Consider the following 22,141-nt stretch of genomic DNA (forward strand, 5'->3'; position numbering starts at 1 on the left):
AATTATATCATATGCAGTTCAGAGTAGTCAGGCTTTTTTATGAAGGACGTTGATTCAGCACCCTGTTTTAGCAAGCCTTGTGAAAACATCTTGAAAATTATCTCTCTGGGAGAAAGACAAATCAATTTTAATCTTCTGCCTGTTTACTCTGATGTAAATCAAACAGGCACAGCCTGCCCCTACAGAGCAAGCCATGTTGTGTTGAGCTTATGATGCACAAGGGAGTTCTTTCTTTAGTCAAGAGAGAGACAATGTGGTAAGCATATTGATTATTCCTCACTACATACTGAGAGAGCACAGCAAAAACTCCTAGGTGTGCATTTCTGCCTGATGTGTATCTCATGGCTTTCACTGTTACTCAAGTACTGAGATCCTGCTTTCTTAATCTACAGACAAAGACTATTCCATTTTCATCTTTACTAATCAAGGCTTAGTATCTGTCTGCTACTTAGAGAGAGTCGCTGAAAACCTCTGGCTTGCGTTCAGAGCCTGGCACAGAAGCAGCTTATGCTGTAATTAGCTTTAGTTCATACACTACCATGCATGCACTAGAGGAGGCTCAGTCTCAGAGCTGAACAACTGTGAGCATCAAGACCCACCTAGATAATATGTACTAAGTACAAAAGCTGCCCATAATTTGACCAGTTTTATGTGAAAGTTTCTGTCTCTTAGCCACTGCTTCCTGCAGATAATATTGCTTGACTAACCCTCTGCAATTCAATACTCATTGAATGATGCAGTCCTTGAAAGCAATATAGATGAGTAGAAGTGTTAAGCAAAGCTCTCCAGACTGCATCAGGGCTGTGTGCAGATGTGCACCGCCCCAAAACACAAGCAGTGTGGCAGAGACCAAGGCACAGCCCCCAGGGCATCCTCCTGCTGGGTACATAGAGGGCAAGTTACACAAGCTGAAAAGAACATGGCATCAGGCCTCCCTTTGGATTTGCTCTTATTTTTTTGGCATGACTCAAGGCTAACAAAGACTTGACCGAAACTTAGAAGTAAGGTTATTCCTGTGATTTTAAAAAGAGGCGTAACAGTGACACCTTCTTTTTTTTTCCCCCAGATAGCCTGAACTCAAAGCCTGAACTGAATTTTCTGGAGTTCCTGGCACTTCTGGTTCAGGGTAGAACTGAATAAGAAGTATCCTGGAGAAAGGACCATCCTGGCAATATCGAAGTGCTGTCAGAGTGCCATATGGGCCATTTCCAGGCATGCCAAAAGAAAAAAGAACTAAAAATATTGCTACAGCCTACTGTGCTTCAGGCTTCCCACCTAGTTTTGAGCTCAGAGCTGTATGGATAAGCAGCCAAATCATGAGGGATTTCTCTTAGCCAATCTGAGCCACAGTGCCTGATACAATTTTGTAAAATAAATGAAAGGAATAAAAAGAAATAATATAGTACTGTGACCTCAGTAATAGACTATTGAGTGCTAACACTTACTTTGCTCTATGGTCCATGGCAAAGTCACTTAATCTGTCAAATCTTTATTTCCTTCATTTTTGTAATGAGATATATAGATGAGCTCCTCAGCTACTGCACGAAATCTAGACACAAACTTGCCAAAACTTCAGAGGCAGACTAGTTCTGAGATTCTGAATGTTGTCCAGCTCTGACAGGGACAGTAAGATGCTCTTTGCTGGTGTAAAGGGTAAAAGAGAAAGTCTGAAAAGTCCATCAATGTTTGCAATGAAGGATTAAGTTGAAGAATACTGTCCAAACTTAGAATATTTTATTTAAAATTCTGAACATTATAAAGGACATATTAAAAAGCACAAAATGTCAAGCTCATTCCACCTCTGGAGTCTTTTGCTCTGTGGAGCTGTGAACATTTCCTAATAGCAGCCAGCAAAGAGGGTTGAAATCTCTGAACATGACTTTGCTTGTTCTACTGCTAGGCGTATATCTTAGAATATGACAGCACCTATCAGCATTTTGGGGAGCATTCATTTTATAGTATCCCATTTCTAGCCCTTCCATGCTTTTCTGAACAATGCTACTTACGGCCTTGCAAAAACTGCTGCTGTTTGAAACACAACGGGATGATCAAATACTGGAAATGCAGCTAAAAATGAGAATTAGATGCAGATTAAAATAAGTCATATAAGAAAAATAACCTGGTAAGTTTAAATGGGTTGTGTCCCTATTAACTTCTTCCCTCTTGCCTCCCAGGAAGGTCTCATTTGAGATTGAAATAGTGTAGCCCTTGTAGCCATGACACTGCATACAAAATAGCTGCTCTTTTACTTCAGACAGAGGAAAATACTTTAATAGCTGCCTCTCTGAATGACAGCTCCTACCTGCCTTGCTAAAACATGCCCTTAGTCTTACGAGAAAAGCCACAAGAAGACAGAAGGCTACTTACTAGTGTTCCATAGAGTCCACGCAGGAGTATCAAAGACTGAAATTCACTGTGCCTCTGATCAGAAGATTTAGCTCCCTGCAGCATTCAGACAGTTGGTCCCATTATGGCCATCAGGCGGCTGAGTTAAAGGGTGGCCTTGCACAAACATAAACAGCTTGTCAGCACAAGCCAAAGAGGCGGGCCGGCCCTGCCAGCCACAATGCAAGCCAATGATTAGCTTCTTCGTGTTCTGGGTGCTCAAGATATTGTGTTTCATTCTTAAGTAGGGGAACAAGAGGGACCGACTAGGAAGGGCTAGCCCTTGATGGTTTACTGCTAGGCAGTAAAATGCTTAAGGCGGAAAAAAAAAAAAAAAAAAAATCAATAAGTCACTTTGGGAAAAGCACATATTTGCTGCGTATTCATACAAACACTTTTAGAAAGCCCACAGGCATTCCCAGTGCATTGTTCCTTTTAGGTCAATCAAACAAGCAAACAAACAAACAAAAAAAGCTGTGAATTAAGTTTAGCCCATATTCACTGTAAAGAAATTTCACTTGCAAAGTCTCCGATTTTTCTCCTCTCCACTCTTTTCCTTATTCTCATCCTTCCTAACACACTTTGTTTGCTGACACTGGGGTTTCTCACTTCTCTGTCACAAATGTCTTACCCTGACCTTCTTGACCTGACCCCCCAACCTCCATTGATTCTCCCATGATTGCTTCTCTTCACCTCCATCTTAACCACTTGTTCTTTTGGTCCTGATCTCCCTGAAGGAGCACCGTCACAACACAGGCACCTTCGGGTAAGGTTCTGTGAGACAAGCTGATCTAGCAACTTACTGCTGTCAAAAGTGGAGGTGTTGAGTCTCCCCTCTCTTCAGCACCACACCATGCCCCCCTATCTGTCCCTCCTCTATCATTTCAAGGAAAGGTAATGTAGCACAGAAGCAAATACTTCTCTGTCAGTTTAGTGATCTTAACAAAGAGACAGAAGAGGTATTGCATGGAGTGAATGCTCCCTGAAATTTAAGCTCCTTCTGATCTTGCCTCAGCCATCTATGATCCCACCTGTCTCCCCAAGTTCCTCTCTCTGTTGTTTGAACTGAATTGTTCCTAGTTAATTGAATACCCTGCTTACAGCTGCTGATCCCATTTCATCCCAGCTCTGTCCTACTTTCTTATGCCTCTAGTTTGGCTGTGAGGCCTGTCTGCCACCAAAATCAGTCTCATCAAGTCTGTTATAATAACTCCTTGCATAAATATCATACTTTGTAATTCAGCCTCAGCCTCTGTGAGCTCTTTTCTGCTCTGGAAATAATTAAAATCCTCCTTAAAAACCATGCCATCTTTTTGGCTTTCACTGTTCTTTCTGTGACCTTTCTGATTAATTCCTCTCTCAACACCTACCTCTTCCTCTTTCACATTCCCAAAGCACCCTACTTCTTGTTATATTCTATCCAGCTTTTACTATTTGCTTGTGCAGGTTCCTGTACCCCTTTTATGTCAGTGACTTATACACATGCATTTCTATTTTTCAGCTCTCTGCTCTTCTCCAGTCCTGTGTTTTAGGCATGCTGTATTAAATACCTTGACAGCTCCTAATTTTGGGGGCAAATTAAAGCAGCACAATCACACTACATTCATTACTGTATAGTCTTGGCACAAGTCATTTCCCTTCCTCTCTGCTTTGGTAAAGGAGCTGAGCCCCCTGCAGAAGCAGATGCCGAAGTTAGCACCTCGTTCAGATGGGCAGGCATATCGCAGCTCTCAGGCTTCTGCTGACAGGCTGTGTGCGAGTTCTGGAACATATCGCCGCATCACAATGTGCTGGGGTCACGTTTGCAAGTTTTTCTTCACAGTGAGACATACTAGGCACATTCTTCAATGATATCTGAGATTCTGGTGCAATTGCAAGGCTCCATCAGCTGCCACCCAAGTATATAACCTACACTTTTATCCAGATTTCCTGCTTAGTTAACCCTGTGCTATCCACATTCACATTATTTTACCAGAACTCTCTTCTGCTAATATTTTAACAGGTAAATCTCTGCCCAGATCCACAATATGATCACACTATTCGATTACTTTAATTATTTTGATTACTGAGCCTGCGTCTTATTCCTTATGCACTTACATTGCTCTCCACAGAAAATTCAGCAACTGAGATCATCTTTTGTTCCATACCCTGACCACATTGCCTATATCCCCATGACAGCCATGCTTTCTTGTCCTGACCTTCAAGGCCTTTTCAGAGTGTCTCCTTTCTTACTGATCTGCTCCCACAGCTCTCTTCATCACAAGGCCTGTATTTTCAGCCTTCTCTCTTCCTACAGAGCTCTCTTTTTTTACGCTGTCATTTATGCAGAAAATCAAGTTATCTATTCTTCTTTCTTTTCTGCAATCCATGTGTCACACAATATAGAAATAATGTATCAGAATGAGGGTGAGAAGCAATAAATAGGCAACAAGTCACTCCAGAAAGATATGTTTCATCTGCATACATAAATTGCATGTGCTAGAAATTTTCTGTCAATCAACCATATACCATATGTTATGCACCTTACACTATTATATTTTTTTACAGAACAGCACAGGCATCAAAAGCTCCTGATGGATATGGATCAAGTGCCCAAACACTGTTCATGAGATTGTGAAAAGACTGCTATGAAAAGACTGTTTGTAGATGCACGAGAGAAAGCAAGCTAGCTATTGCATCTCCGATTCCCATGGCAATTTATTTAAGATGCTAATTCAGTGTAGCCACAAATAAAGAAACAAAAGAGAGAGCAAGAATGAGCTGATTTAGTGGACTATGTTGAAAAGGCACGCTTTAGACAAAGTCACCCTGGGTATAACTCCTGCGACTCCACTCACAGAATAATGCCAGGAATGAAGCTGCCTCTTTGTCCTTAAGCCTTGTATGACGCAGGAAAATTGTCACCAGTACTGCCAACAGTACCAGCCCAGGCACCAGCCAAGTGAGATGGCCAAGCTGATTTAACGGCTTACTTTTACCAAAAGGGTCATCCTGCCCCCTCTCCACCACCATTCTCAGCTGCACAGGCCTGTCCCCTCCCTTACACATACGGTGTGGAAGCTCACAGACCAAATTCGTCTTGCTGGATATGTTTTCCAGACAGGTTAATGATCTGACTCCTCCCTGACATGCTAAACAGCGCAAGAACCAGCAGAGGGAAGCGGTAAATACACGTGGCTGAAAACAGGAGAGGGAAAGAGGTGGAGACCAGAATCACCACCTTTTTTTGTCATAAGTAGAAAGCTGGCTATCATCCTCAGGAGCTACCATCTATGCTGGAGTGAGACCTAAAACTATAAGACTCCAAACCGTGCCACCCAAACACAAAGTCCCAAAAGCTCCTGTAACCCCTTGTTTAATTTTCAGCAAGCACTAAAATGTTTTATTGAAATGTATTTTCAAAAGGAAGGTGAGGCCTTATTTTAATTAAATGCAAATTTCTGAAAACATAGTAAAAATTTGATTTCCTAAGTAAAACAACATGGATAGGAGAAAGATTTCTATAGACAAAAAAAAAAAAAAGGAAATATTTAAGTTTTCTGCATCTGAAAACAGAAGGTATTTGGGTTATGAATCACCAGAACTTAACTCTGCCCACTTCCTAGTTTCCATGAGGTAACAATTTTACTGTCCTCTTCCACATTACCATCCATGTATCTGGCTTCTACCATTTATTGTTTGCTTGGTAAAACTGTTTTTTTTTTTCTTTTCCCTTTCTGTGGCCTCAGTTTAGCCTCATTCTGCCCTTTCTTCTCAAAACACAATCCCAGCTGGATGCCATTTTGACTGTCCTTTGCTTCTCCTTTGGGGGCCAACAAGGAACCTCAGGCCCCCTGAGGCTCAGCCTGACCAGTTCATATCTCCCCCTCTGCTGGGAGGAGACCTCTCCTGCTTCTCCAGCAGTAGCCACAGATGCTGCAGAATGGAGTGGAGCGAGAAGATTTTTGTCATGTTTTACTAGCCTGGTTTCAATTACAAAGTGGGTCACAAGTTATTCCCAGAAAGCACACAAGCTCAGGCAACGAAAGTCTTTGGATAGTGACAAAAGAAGTGAAGCTCTATAGGTGAATTGTTTCATTTTTCTTTAAAAACCAAAAATGGCAGAAATGGCAAGGGGAAGAGATTGTGCACAGATGAAGCACACTTACATATGAGGCTGCAATCAATGGGAACTTGGGCTTAGTCCCAGCTCAGACCATGTGCATTTTGAACTTTGAGCTCTTGGACCATTTCCTAATTAGAGAACTATCCACACACTGAGGAACTATTTAACCCTTTGGCGGTGCCTCATGAGGTCCTGCAAATACCAGAAAAGACTCTGGGGATGTGTTTAACCCCTGGAGGCCACATCTGACTATAAGAAATACCTCTGTGCTCCAAATGGCTTAATGAAACAACTGCTGTCAGCACCTCACTCTTCATGGCTCTCTACACAGAAAGGTCAGGCTTACTCCTTCCTGCACTGCTGAACGATTGCTGGGATCTCCTCCTAATCTGCCGGCTGCACATCCAGAATCTGCCTCCCTTCAAGGCTTGTCACATCTCCTCCAAGCTCATCAGTAATGCCACACCAAGGATCAGATCAAACAGAGATACTGGCCTGGAACTTAATAGTGTAAATAATGCCACACTGCACACAGAGACTCGCTTCTCTACTTCATGGGACTGGAAAAGCAGCAGACTATTATAAAACAGTAACTGTAACCAAAAATATAAATATTATAGCATTAGAAGCTGAGTGTAAAGAAGCAAGAGTTATATAGCTGATGTACATCAACAGCTGTCATATTATTTCTACTCTATCTGATTATCACTGGTGTTCAACTAGATCTGGACTAGCGATTTAATCTTTTATGCCCCTCTGTAAAGTGGTAATATTATGTCTTACCTATTTCACAGAAGTACTGTGTGGATACATTTACAGTGCTTTGACACTCTTACTGGAGACATTTTGGACATACAAACTATTACTACTTTCATTATCGATTTGAGAAATACATTCTTTGAAAGCCAATAAACAGCATAACTACTTTGGCAGGATAAGTTTTGTTCAAAATTTCCTGCCACCTCTAAGGTCACTCATTCCAAACATAACACAAATACACTAATAAAAGGAGAGGCACCTTCAAAAATACATGCACCATGGGTAAAGATTAACTTTGTGGTTGTAGAGCACAGTAAACCTACAAGCTTAAATTCCATCTCTGCAAGTTTCTTCCCTATTTTCCTCCAGGCCCATGTCCTGGTAAGATGCGGTTCACAGACCCCAATTGTCACAGAGCTCAGAGGAGGCCTTTCAAGTACAAACTACTCTTTGCATCATGCCTTTCATTTGCCATTCAGGTGTGCTCTACCTTACTAAGGACCTCAATTTCCCATCTCACCTGGCAGTCTGGTGGTCTGAGAGTTTCTGAGCCTCAAGGTTTGTCTAGACTGCACTGTGGCAGCAGGGTAGCAAGAAATAAAGCTAGCTCTAAGATAGCTGTCTAGTACATGTGCTGCTAAAGGACTAGAGAACTCAGCCAAGAAGCAAAGCAAATTAGCCCATCTTGGACACCATGCTGCCATAAGTAGGCTTCTATACCCAATCTGGCTATAGGCTACTTTGAACCATGCTATACTACACTACAGGCATTTCTCTATTCAATTTTGTGAATGAATCTAAACACAACATTTAAACTTCACTGTTGCTCAGGACTGATTCATGCACTTCTAGTGGGATTTTTCAAACAGTGCTGAAACACCCCTTAGCTATGATTAGCTTTAGAGTTCACAAAAATATTTCAGAAGGACAAATGTTTGGGCTTTGGAGCAGACGTACACTAAGTGTCAGGTACTTCCAAAAAAGAGGCACTGACACCAGCAGCACACACATCCACCCTAATTTCAAATTACAATATGACTTGTCTCCAAGGAATGCTTTTCTAGATAACAGTATAAACATTTCCAGCAGTATCTTTGGAACAGAAAAATTGGTGTGAAAAAACATGCCATCTCCCTTATTAGGTATAGCCTTTTCAATGTGGGCTTGTTCACAAGGAAAAAAAAATAGCTTCCCCGCTTCCTCACACTTCTCTGTGGGCTGAGATGCCCCTGCTCATGCAGAAGAACTCAAGGGAGATATTAAAAAGAACTCTTCTGTGAAGACCTTGCTGTCATACAACAAATAGATACAATTAATTAGAAGGCTTCCTTTAAGACAGCAGTGGCTCCTGCTCCCATTATAAACCCTATTCATCTTGAACTCAGCAGTGAATATCCCACTTGCTGCTTTGGCACCGAACCAAACCTCTGCATCAACAAGAGCAAAGGATGCTCAGAGACCAGGAGGTATTTGCCCATCACAGGAAAAATGCTCAGATTAGCAATGTGGTGACCTTGGTTCAAAGAAAGCACTTTAATACGTGCCTTCCTTTTAAGCATATGAGAACTCCCGCTGATTCCACTGTCACATCAATGAGGTCACCCATGGATTTATCCAGGAACTAAAAGGAATTAACTCCCTTCACACACACACACACACACACTTACCCTGAATAACGGCCAGAGTGGTCTGTGCCTCATGGTGCAGATGTGTCTTGTCCCTCCCCGCTCCCAATGTAGATCAGCAGTTTACCCCTCCTTGAATGAGATTACCCATACATTTTATGTCGTCTGCCTACTTGCTGAATTGGAGCGAGGAGGATACCAAGAAAAATGCTATACCCAGCTTCAGTCTAAATTCCCTTTCTACCCAGCAAGCCTAGAAAAAGTCTGCTAGCTAGCTAGCATGCGGAAACACTTAAATAATTTAAACACTTGAAGCGGAACTACAGAGACACAACAAAGGTCAGAATCATTCACCTGAATGAACAACTGCTTTTAAAAGATGGTGATGTATGCTTATAGAAGCCTGCAAGAAAACACGACAGTCTCAGTTTTCAATATCCTCATATAACAGGCTAGTAAAAAGGAATTTTGATGAATTCCAGGTGTTCTTGAGTTAGGTTCCTGGTGATTACCCATTCCCCTATAAAAATAGGGCCATGCTAGTTCTCAAGCAAAGCTCTGTTATAGGGGTGTTCTGAACAGTAGGAGAGGGAAAGAAGACCTTAATATCAAAAGACATTACAAAATTTAGCCTTGCAGGAGAACCCAATTAAAATATAAAAGTCCCCTGATCCAAGTAGTATATGGCTAAAGCTGTCATATAATCAGAACCAAACCACCCCCATGTCTGGATTTAATTATGTCATGCCATTTTATAGCAGTCTAAGAAAACTGAACTGGGGGTCAAAATAATCTCAGCGTAATTCTTCGGTCAATCACACATACAAGTACCTGGGTTAAAATGGACAACAAACAATATCAGCAGACTAAGCACACAAAGGTTCCTATTAAAGGCAAGAACAACAAACAAGTCTATAGACAAATGGCTTGCTGCAGAGTGAAACCACCAATAATATCAAAAACGTCTGTACAGTCTACAAAATTCAAGCAAACCTACTAAACTAACGCATACTGAAAGAATGGAGTTCTGTTGAATATGCTCTCACTGATTTGAAAAGAAACGGAATTCATGGAATGCTAAGAAGCTTCAGAAATACATATTTTGTTAAGAGTTCTGCATGTATTTAAAACAAATTCTCTATAAGAAAATACTTGTAAGAGGTTGTGTGTTTATATAGCAACTGTAAGTTATGGGGAATAATCTACGTAAGAGCATACTTGTAATTAATACAGAAGTACAAAGGACGTGACTGAGAATTAAACATGACATTTTTTATTCAATGCGAGTCTGAAAAATCAAATAAATTGTATCTTTTATTTGAAAACAAAATGTTTAGATTTCTTGCAAATGTTAACTGGGGGGAAGGACTTTAAAGTCTTTTGAAATATTACCTAGCCAGCAAGGAAGTTTGGCGATATTGTCTATTCTACCTCAAGCAAATAAATAAAGAAAATATATAAGCAAAAGCAATACCAATGCCATCTAAATTAGTAAAGTTTTTTTTTAAGATAAGCAGAATGAAATAAAATTAAAATCTCTACAGCATCAGCATAATGTTTTTATCATTGGTTCCAGGAAATCAATTTAATCTCAGTCTGATTTTTGTTCTATTATTTTAACTGCCATTTTAAAAAACAAAACAAAACAAAACAAAACACACTTCTTTCAGCATTCAGTCTTCTGCTCTAAACATATTGCTCAAAAGTATTGCTCTGAAAGTAATGAACGTGCTGCCTCATTCTTTGAGCAAGGACTCCCTGATTTCTGTTAAAACAGTCACAGCTGCCTGACTGCAGCCCTTTGCTCCACCAGGGCCTTTGTGTTGACCCTGCCTATGACATGGATTAAATTCTAGCTTGCACACTGTGATTCTATTTGCATGCAAGGAACAAAATCTGTTGGGAGGCGATATTGCATAGTACCCAGTGTCTGGGTGAACAGCAGGCCTTAAAAAATTTCTATGCATTCGCTTGCGCTTTTCTGCGTGCTTGTCAAGATCAGCAATGTGGCACATTTAAAAGAGGCTTCTTGCTTTGAAAGGATTGTTGTTTGCTCTTGATTGCTTTGTGACTCAAGCTTAAGATGAAAGGGACCTCACAGAAAGAGGCAATGATAATTGCAATATAATTGCTAAAATTAAGAAATAGCTTTTTTTAATGCAGTTATTTTAAAGCTATATTTCTTAGTCATTTTATGGACAGGTTAAAGACAGCAAAAAGCACAAGTCAGCCAGAAAGGAGGCTTATCTTGCAGTCAGTCCCACTGGCATCCCTAGATATGACAATGCCTAAAACAAAAGACATGTGAACCCCTTGATACTTCACAGGATTCAAGAGCGGTTACGTGCACAATTCGGAATAACAGGACACAGGCAGTCTGTAAAGGAAATATTCTGCAGATTCAAAAATCTGTTTAATTTTCGACTGAGGGAAAAAGTTACATTTTCCCAGCAGCATTTCAAAAAACTAAACTGAAGATGTGTGGACCAATCTTTTTGCCTTTCAATTCCTTCTTCGTCCACAGTAATCTCAGCCTCTGAAGCGAGTTCCAATACCACTTTTTAGAAGACAAAGAACCCACAGAGATATTTAATGCCATCCTCAGCAGTATTGATATCATTCAAATTTTTTCTAAGAAATCTTGCTACAGCTATACTTAGGACCCTCTGTGCTACATGGAGGTACTGAATGCAGTGATGTCTGCCCAAAGCAGCATTTTGTTGTCAATTGTGCCCTTTTAGTGCATTTGATAGTATCATCTGTAAGCATGGTAATTTCATATTTCTCCATTAAGTGACCCTGCTTTCTGCAGCTAATAGATTGACAGTCTTTAGTGGTTGCGGTGGAACTTTTAATGCAAGATGTTTGCCTCATTAAAAAAAAATCGGACAAAATCAAGTTATTTCTGAGAACAAGACTAAAAAAAATCAAATTGCTTTGCATGATAAAAATTCTAATGCCTTTATTTGAGAATCATTAAATTCCTCTGCTTTGCAGTAGGAGCCTGAACACTAAACTACAGGGAAAGGTTTAATTCTAGAGACTGTCTTTTTTAAAATCACATGAATATATATACTAACTTCACTGTGTCCTGATGCATACTCATTTGGGAGAATAATTTTTGATGTGATATAGGCAGCTTTCCTTCTGTCCTTTCCTAGTGTTTGTGTAGCATACCACCGGTACTTTAATTATTTTTTTTTTTTTTTTGTGCTGAGGATGTATTGATATGAGTACGTTTGTAGCTATATATGTTTAGTCTTATTATTTGATACTCATTAACAGAATTGCAGAATCACAGAACCACAAAATGGCTCAGGGGAAGGATCCTGTGGAGGTCATCTGGTCCAACTCCCCTGCTCCAGCTGGGCCACCTAGAGCCAGTTGCCCAGGGCCATGTCCTGACTGGACTACTATGTGAAGAAAGTCCGATAGCTTTTGGGATGCTAGCTTTTGATGCCAATTGAAGACTTGTGTCCTCACTGTAAAAAGAGGTGATGGGTCAAATTCCAACTGTTTTTCTATTCCATCTACAAACCACTATAACATCTACAACTCATAAGAATAACACACACCTGGATTCGGGCACAAAATTTTTGGTCAAAGAGAATGGAACAAACCTCTAGAAGAGATTAGGTGAGACCAAACAATGCACAGATTTCTTTTGTGAAAAGTCCTTTCTTCTCCACTGATAAGACTGATTTTTCCTCTCCTATGTAGCAAGCCTCAACCAACGATTACAAAGAGAAGACCAATAACAGGTAAAGAGGTAAAAACAGAAACCCCATTCAGGTATTTATTTTGTTCCAAGAAATAAAAAAATATCAAATGCTCTGTAAAGTCCTCTAGAGATATCAGTACTGCAGTCCAATTTACAGAAACAGTTGCACCAGAGATGGCCTTAAGTATAAACCTGCAGCAGAGGAAGATATTAAGCAAGACATGCCAAACCCAGTTCAACAAAAGAGGACAGATTAAATTCACAAGACACTGAAGGAATCTCTCTGGCATGAGGGTAAGTATTCTCATGGGTTGTTCTCTCAGAACACAGTACCTTTATATATTGCCCTACAAAAACTCCCCAACATGAAATGCTGCTCTTTCTACTGCATATTGTACTAACACTACCTCAGGGCTGTTCCTTCCCTATTTACAGCTGTCTTAGCCAGCTCAAGACCTCATGGTGATCAAGAAGTGCGATTTGCAGGTGAGCAATAGTGGAAGTTCTTGCTTCAGACAGAGCCAGTGGAATTGTTCAGTGAATGAATCCAAGTGAATGGGAAAAAGAGACTCCCCTGTCACTGTATTTCTCAGAGTTGGCTCTTAGTGGGATCATACTTTGTCTATAGCAAATAAAATGTCCAACAATTGTTAGTAGCAACAATTAAGCCATTCATTGTGCCTTTTGGAAAATGATGGATGGAGTTTCTTGTACCATCCACACCCCAGCTGCACTCTTTATCAATTCCTCCTTCATGAAAGTTGTGCTATTCGAGCATCTGTTCAGAATCAGTACATAAACAAACCACTATGGACTTCTTTGTACACACACCCATTGACAGACAGTCCTGTAAAAAGGCAGCAATCCATTGACCTAGAGAATCGAACTGTCAGTGTGACAGGCAGTGCCACACCTACTTTTAATCTCCATACCTGATTAAACCACTCAGTTGAAGGGCTTTCTTGAGCTCTCTTTATAAACACCTTTATTTAGACAGTTCACCGGAAGCACAGAAGATGACATAGTGATGTTGTGACACTTGTTGCTCTGGCAACACTCAAACTTTCCTCAGTGACAAACAGAGGGCAAGTACATTTACAGGAAAAGGCTTTCCAGACAATAGGGTCAGAGTAGTGCGGGGCCTCTGCTGCTGAAGGACCTAAGCAATCTTTTCCCAGCTTCTTAAATCAGGGATGCGTAACATCAGCTCTGATTCTCTTACAGCTAGCTGGCTGAGAATCAAAAAGCATCAAAGAGCTTTCTTCTTTCTGCCATCCACAGTACTTGCAATCAGGTGAGGTCCTCTCTGTGTCTAACTGCCCTCGCATCGTCAAGAATAAAGCAAAGCAAAATCTTTCAGAAAACATTTTAAGGACTGAACCATTTTTTAAAAGCATTACCCTAAGCCAATGATGTGGCCTTTTGTTGCCCCGCAAGGATAAATTCATACTTCCCAAGAAATAAAAATAACAGCCTTTTTCATGGTGGTCTTCCCTTATCTACACTCTGAGGCGGAGCAAGAAATTAACATTTCTGGAAAAAGGAATTAGCTGCAATTATTATTTCAGTGCATGAACAATCAAGGTCAGAACCAAAGCAAACCATCATGAGTCTTCTAATAATTACAATTAAAATAATGACTTCTTTTCTCATAGATAATTACTGATTTCTAGCAGACCTCTGGTGTCCATAGCATGGTGTTCATTATAAGCATTATACAAGGCTATCCATGTTACAAGCTTCACTCTGTTAACTCTCAGCATGATCTTAAAAGCAAAAAAAAAAAAAAAAAAATGAACAAATTATCTGTTTCTCACTTTAAATTGCACAATCTCAAATTTTATAGAGAAAAAGAGTACTTTGGCTATTCCACATGGTAGGAATACTGATGGTTGGAAGCCCCTTTGGGTTAAAAATTTCTCCATGAGAATATGCAGTAAGAGTTACATTCACTTGTAGTATGGCTATGTTTTGGCCCAAGGTTAATATGTATATTGCCCTGGGAACTCCAGACATGATAAAATAATTTGGGTGTTAACTGATCTAATTCTTCAATCAATTTTCAGCCTCATTGCTTCACTTTTACATAGCAATTACCCAATGCCTCAGCATTAACTGATGACTAATTTAAAATCTGTCTGAGGGCTACACATACTGTAACAAAGCTGTAACCACCTACGGATTCAGATATGTCAGCAGGGCACCACTCAGAATGCCAAGGGAGTCAATGTCAATCTCTTCTTTCAAAAAACTAGCTCTGCCACCTAGGAGGCACTAGTTCTCTGCATTCTGCCAAGACAGAGCCAAAGACACATATTTCAGTGAACCCATTTCTATAAAAAGAAGGATGGAAGCGAAGCTGGTTCATTACAATGCATTCAACAGAGGTAGCTCACTTTCAGCCTGTAAACTCGGTTCTTAAAAAGGCCCCTTGTGTGAGTGAAATCCCACTGAACTGAAGGGAAGGGGGGGAACAGAACAGAAAAAGTATTTAACTTTTTGGAATGTCTCCCCTAGATACGTAAAGGAGACTCAGAAGTACCGAAGCCTTTAAGTTAATATTAGCCACCTTTCTAAAAGACAAACAAGCTGCAGTAATTTGGTTATTTCTGATCTACTGTCTTTAAAATTAGGTCATTTCTTTTAGGAATGCTTTGAAATACATGAATGATAGGACAGGATTTCAGAATGTTCTTAACAGTAATCCATGCCACTCCTGAGGATAAATTATTTTGCCTTTGACCTTCTAGTTTACCCATCTGGGAACCACATAATTGTCTCACAAAAAGAAGAGGCACCTGTCTTAATATTCCTGAATTAGTGAGATCTGCAAAATCCTTTCAAAGTACTGGCTAACCACATTGATAAAATACTGCTTTATCCATCCAGATCAGGCTGGATTTAGGATAAATTGCATGCTTGCAAATAATCTCTCAGACTGTTTTATTCATTGTTCCCTGTGTGCAAAAAAAAAAACCCAAAAAACAAAAAAAAAAGCCAAAGAAACAAAAAAAAAACCAACCAAACACCAACAAACAAACAAACAAACAAAAAACAAAACCCAAGACATTTGATGGGTACAATAGCCCTTCATGTTTGTCAGCTTGCATTTGTTTAGATTCCTTCAACTGCTTTATTGAAGGTACAACAGTGCCACTGACAGAATATATTTAAATTTTGGCTGACACCAACTCCCACAGTTAGTTTTTAATATGCCACCACAGTTATACAAGTTGCAGTGTCAATGCAAAAAGAGGTATTATTGCAAATTATAGTTTCAAACTGAAATTTTAAAATCCTGAGAAATTGAAGGTATTGTATCTTTCCAACTGAAACATGACCCTCTGGGATGCCTTAGATTTTTTTATTCCTGCATATACAACTAGGTTTATGACCTTATAATTAAAATGGCACTTAGAAATCATAGTGGTTTGCACAATATAAATTTCCAGAAAGAATATACAGCTTTGCTCAGTTATGTCAGTTACATTGCTCAGTTAACTTATAGCTTGTATTCATATGCTACAGCCTTGCCTCATGAAGGATGATCTGAAGAGTGTACAAACTGAATAAATGAAATACCTTCAGAATGGAATAGTGGATTATAGTATGGCTTTCTTAACTTCAGAGTTGCTCTGACTGATTTCAGATGTCAGATTCAGTCTAGTTTACAGGTATAAAAACTACTGTGTGCCCTACACCATACTGTTCAAATAACAGGCAGCAGAAAAAGTGACGTTAACAGATGTGCGACTTTTGAAATCTACTTGTAAGATGGGTAAGGAGCAGAGAGATGGGAAAATCTGGTCGTACACAAAATACAAATGAAGACTCTCATTCCATATTATGAACCCCACTGTTCACCTGCCCGAATCACAGTACATGGTCCATGATGAGTCAATTACTGTCTGGCAGTTGTGTGTCATGTTGCTGCTATTTCATGTCAATAATTAACATTGAAATTTAGACCCTGTAAATAACTGCAGGTAAACATGCTTCATCAAACTTAATAATTAATATTATTACCTTAGTAATTAAGTTTATCATGAGCCTTATTAACTCAGTAATTGACAACAGTGTCTTAATGATTTTAAAGGGAATGTTCATTGGTGGCCCACAACTATTTTGTAATTATAGTCATGTTTTGGTCAGTTGAGTTAATTCCAATTAATATACTTCATTAACTTAATAGCTAACATTAAAAGCCTAAGGGAGATACTCCAAGTGAATCAACAAGACAGCTCTGAAATAAGGTCACAGTAAGTGTATGTCATTTTCTTATTTTAATTACATGCAATTTCAAGTCCATGTCTATCCAAACTCTAGTATCCTGATGATCAATTCTGTTATAACATACTACTGACATCTGCATTCTGAATTCTGATAAAAAGCCAAACAAGAAAAGGTGGTAACTGTATGATAAGGGGCTTTCGTTTTATTTTTAAAACAGCTTGTAAGCAATCTGGGGCCAAGGATTACTTCCTGTTTCTATATAGTATCTAGCTCAGGGACCTTCCAATAGAAGTGTTCGTAGATGCTACAGAAATAGTAGAGAATAATAACAGTATAAATGTAGAATAAAATGATAATGTCATTTGTGCAAGTCAGAATTTCATATCAGGTGTAATGATTGATATTTAATGAACTGATCGGACACTGCACAGGTTCTCAGGAAACAACCAAGCCCTGTATAATTGGATTTAAAAGAAATTACAGATGCTGATTAATATATTCAATTATTTTCCTCAGATTTTTTCTTTATGCAAAGCCCACAGAAAACAGCAGCATCCCTATTTTACTTTTTCTTTAACGTTATCAGGGATGATTAAATAGATTGTGCCTACGTGTGCTTTGCTGTTTGAAGATCAAAATCCAAAACTCAGCCTACGTATCTGTGTTGTGATAAATTGCATTAGTCAGTTACCTTTTTATTCCTCAGTTAGATGAGCGTAATGTTTTTCTTCCAAACATATTTTCAAGTCTTGGTAAGTCACAAAGCACAGAAATGCTTGTGGCAAAGCATACAGAAATATGAAAGACAGGAGGAAGGGAGAAAAGAAGGGAAGGAGGAAGGACTAATTTCTGTAAGATGTTTATGGGAATTTGTCCTTACCTACCTCATTTGCTTCATAATTCTTCTTGGAGGGAATTAGGAGAAAGGAGAAGCGATCACATAATACTGACTGGAAAGAAAAGACATGGAGACTTAGTCTTTCCTATGACTAGAGAAGAGAGAAGGTGATCATGGACTGCAGTGTTCACAGTTTTAAAGGGCTGGGGCAGGGGAGGGGAAGCAGGACACACTTCCTCTAGGAGTAGAAGTGAAGAACACTAAAACACAGTTCTAAAACGTTGCTGGCTTGTAATAAGAGAGAGAACTTGGAGTGACACAGACCTCCTGTCTTAAAAGGGAAGGAAAAAAAGAAATACTGGAAAGGACTGCATTCCTTTTCAGCATCTCAGTAAGTAACGCTGCATTTGGTGCCATTAAATCTGGCCATTGACCGCTTACCTCTGTTGGCAGCTCACCCTGTGCTCTGCATGGAGAATACTGAGAATTCTCTTGAACTGTGGCCAGTTGCAAACTGGCCAGACAAGACTGGTCTGGTGCAGTCAACTGGTGTACCCTTCCTTATTCTCCAAGTGAGGTCAACCGCAAGGTGAACAGGTTAGTTCCCTGATCAACCGTGCACAATGCCTGGCTTTCCCACAGGCCAAGGTTTTGCACCTTCCAGAAATATTTATGTGGCAGGGGGAAAACCAACAGGGCAAACAATCACAGTGCCACTGAGCTGTTTACCAGGGGGTAATGAGAAGCTAACACACCAGCAAGCATGGTCATGCTCACACCTCAGTGCCTTCAAAGAAAGTTGCAAAGCATCCATGCATGTAATAGCAAATGAGGTTTCAGCTCAGGGCTGCACCGCCAACAACTGCAGGGGATTGTTTAACATTCAGTGAGCATATGCCTAAAAAGTCAGTGCACACACTATCAGAATTTCAGCATCCTGCTGTGCATCAGTGAATTTTGCTTAGGCTTCATCAGCATCTATTTACATTGTGGATAAGAGATTTGGGAGGAAAGCTTGTATATGATGCAAAGTGCAAAAGAAAAGGCAAAAAGCTGCTTTTCTGGGCATCCACCAGGAAGATGCCTGAGAAGATTTTAAATTGAACACCTCTGAAACTTTCCATCTATGTCCCAAATCTTCCCAGAAGGACTTCTGAAATTATTCAGGTCACATATGAAAAATTTCTGTAAAATTTAGAGACTCGGGCAGGGGCTTTCAGTGTTTAATCCAGGCAAGCAGTGGATTAACTGCATTCATCTGAAAGCCTGCCAGCTGACAACCCTTCCCAGCGCACATGGCATTCGATGACTGCCATTTTAATATTTTGACATTTTTGTGAGAGACATTGTCCTGAAAGGTCACCACTTGTCTCAGCAGTTGGCTGGCTGCCACTCAGGCTTGGGAAGCTTAGCTCCACAGCTGTCATCAAAAATGACCATTTTCACAGCTAAAGTTCAGGGAAGCTATGGATTTCTGACGGTATATGAGAGAAGAAGGAGACAACAGGAAGAAAGGAGAAGCTCCAGAATCACCTTTCACTTGCTACAATGAAGACAGGCATTTCTACATATACATCTGTATGACAAGGCTTAAGTATTGCAAAAGCCACTTATAAACAACAGATTGACTAAACATTCCTGTGTTACAGCAGCATTATCAAGGGGGTTATACCATGAATATGTTTAGACCTCTATGTGCAGCAAACAACACAACATATATATTCTCTCCCTAGTCACTTAATGGCAGTCACCTGTCATCTGTGATAATGACATTTTCACACGGCTCATACAAATCTTACAGGACTAAAATAGTCCCTAAGGAATAACAAAACCTGTAAATAAAGCAAGGAACGTGATGTGGAAACACAAACCAACCAGCTACAGCCTGCATTTCTTGTGCAATTATCTGGCATTTATACTTGGTACTGATCACAGGCTGTTTTCAATAAGCAGATTTCATTCACAGCACAGTAAGAATTCACGATCCATAAACTCAATAGAACAATGGCACTACAGAACCTCTGAATTAGAAAGGAGAATAAAAAAATAAGATGCCGTTTCTTCAGTGCTATGAGAGCAAAAACCACTAACAAATACCAATTCTCTTCCTTACAATATCACCACAACACTGAGAAAGACTCCGCTGCTTCCCAACCACCTTACTATCCTACCTTCATGCCACATAGCAGATAAAGATCATCTTCATGTACAGACAGAGTGAGATTGGTGAAAAACATGCATTGCTCACCGTGCTATGTTCATTGTTCTTATCAGGTCAGATGCAGACTTACTGGTGCCCCTTATGACGACTATTTGTTAGCGCTTCTGATAATAATGTACTGTCGAGTTTCTTAATGAGAAGTCCGGGTCTGCTTTATGGATTTTTAAATAAAAGATTCCAGGTGAAAAATACCATGGCAGATTTCTCTCCTATGAGTTCACAAGCCAGCTATTACTGCTGAAGTATATTTCTCACTGCAATTCTAGCATTATCTAATATAAGCAGAAAACCATATCTCGGTAAGTACCTCCTGCATTTGCTTGGCTTCTCCCCTCACAGACAAAGTGGCAAGCAGGCGTCCCAAAAATCAACACACACAACTGCAAACTATTTGTTCCGGAAAGCTTTATGCATCCCTTTCCCTGAGTAGCTCTTCCACTGAAAGCCAGAACAATACTGCACAGAAGCTTTCCCTGTCAGGATGTTTTCAGCTTTCATCTCTCTGCTTTTTCAAGCAGAACGATGAGGTAGAAACCCTAATTAGCAATCTGAAAGCACCATACAGGCAAGGAATACTTACATTTGCAACTGTATTTGTGATATTTGTGCACTGATCCAGCGACTGGTGATTACAAAGAAGGGAAAGAGCTTTTTAGGCTGTCTTTCAAGCCTCGCAGCAGTGAAAAGAAGGCTGTTATCTGAAAGCTACTCATTTTCTATATGCTGTGCTCTACTTGCTTCCCATGTGCATACAACACAGCTGCCAGATTTAATAACCATGTCAGCCTGCTTTCCCCCTAAAGCAGCAGAGAGATGACAGGATGAAGTAGCCAGTGCGTTAATCTGTAGTTATGGCTGCACTAAGCCTTAAACTAATGTCAGTTTTATTGCCCTTGAAGAAAAGAAAACAAATCAACAATATTTGTGAAAAAAATGTGCAAAAGGATTTCATAAATGTTAATCCATACTTGCCTCAGTGACATTGAAGTACACTACAGAAATTTCTTATTTTTTTCTCAGTTAACAAATCCTAAGACTTGAGTTAATATCTTTTTACTATATCCTGATCTTTCAGAATACATTTTTCCTAGCAGTGCATGCTTGTACCCCAAAAGAACAAAACCATTAACTGACAAATTAGTTGAGCTTCACTCCTCTCCTGTTCCTCTCTGGAAAGAATTATTTCCATACCTGTCTGTCTTTGCTGACATCCTTCAGGTAAAAAAAAAAAAAAAAAAATTTAATAAAAAAGGGGGAAAGTTCTCATTTACCATTTAAATTCTCCCACGCACAGTGGTTCCTAGAGCACTGGACTTTAGTATCTGATGTGGTCAGATCACTGCCAAGGTGAAGTACTGCCATACCTCCAGCTGCAAAACCAGTTCCATGTGAGGGAAGGGTGGCCAGAGTTTACCTGACAAGAGAAGGTGACAGTCATGCGATCAAAAACAACAAACTAAAAATAAACCCAGAAACGTTCAGTTGAATTTACGGCAGTGCGGGGGTGCCGCGGAGATCATAGGACATCTGTGTGCATCTTTTTCTCTCTCATTTATATTCCCTTCACTTCCCTTGGAGGCACCTGTCTCAGCGGGGAGTGGTTTCTGTGGATACTATGGACAGTCGGTTTTCCCCTCAGAGAAACTGTTACTATGGCAACCTTACATAGTGTATATGGCCTAGATTCTTTTTTAAAATAATCTAACACTGAAATTCTCATTATAAAATTAGAGCTGAACTGTCTGGGGGGCAAGAAATATGGTTATTTAAAAATCGCATTAGAAATGTAGGATAAAAAAGCCCAAATGATATTACGAATTAAATGAGAGTGAAGGAGGCACTGTCATTGCATCACTCACAAAGACGAAATAATTTGTAAACTCCAGTAAACAAGGTCTATTATTTAGCATTTGTGGGAAGCAAGGAGGAAGGGAAGCATTTACTTGACAGCATGGCTTAATGTTGCAGCAATCCATGTTGCATTTTATAGAGCAGAGTTTTTTTCTCTGTGTTTATTCTTCTGGCAACCAGAACCTCACTCAGTGATGTAAGCCCAAATGCCTCTTGTCTATCCCATTCAAAACTTAAATACCAGCTTCAAAGTCACTTACCCTATGTTATGAAATAGTGCTACGTTAAAACTCGATGAAGTGCCTGAAAGGAGCTGCATGAGTCTGAGGCATAGCGTGCAGTGGAGCAGAAGCAGAAAAGGCACACTGCTGTTTATATGACTCTCCTCTCAGCTCAGAAGAGA

At 39.9% G+C, this 22,141-nt stretch overlaps 1 protein-coding gene across 6 annotated transcripts in view; it reads right to left on the reverse strand.

Moving 5' to 3' along the window:
• The window catches only part of TRIM2 (tripartite motif containing 2), a 92,143-nt gene extending 70,845 nt beyond the window's left edge, over positions 1 to 21,298 (reverse strand). The window contains exons 1-2 of one of the 6 annotated variants that reach the window (XM_033007225.2): positions 19,915 to 20,173; positions 17,713 to 17,778 (exon numbers count right to left, since the gene is read on the reverse strand). The gene's annotated coding sequence lies outside the window, so the exon portion shown is untranslated. Of the gene's footprint in view, positions 1 to 2,367; positions 2,472 to 17,712; positions 17,779 to 19,914; positions 20,174 to 20,194; positions 20,331 to 20,467; positions 20,626 to 21,158 lie in introns of those variants that run through there. The other 5 variants (XM_033007228.2, XM_033007226.2, XM_033007227.2 and 2 more) reach the window with 5 other exon arrangements.
• Between the last annotated feature and the right edge of the window lie 843 nt (positions 21,299 to 22,141).

Source organism: Tyto alba, unplaced genomic scaffold (genome assembly GCF_018691265.1).
Source record: "Tyto alba isolate M040663 unplaced genomic scaffold, T.alba_DEE_v4.0 Super-Scaffold_6, whole genome shotgun sequence".
Classification (NCBI taxonomy): Eukaryota; Metazoa; Chordata; class Aves; order Strigiformes; family Tytonidae; genus Tyto; species Tyto alba.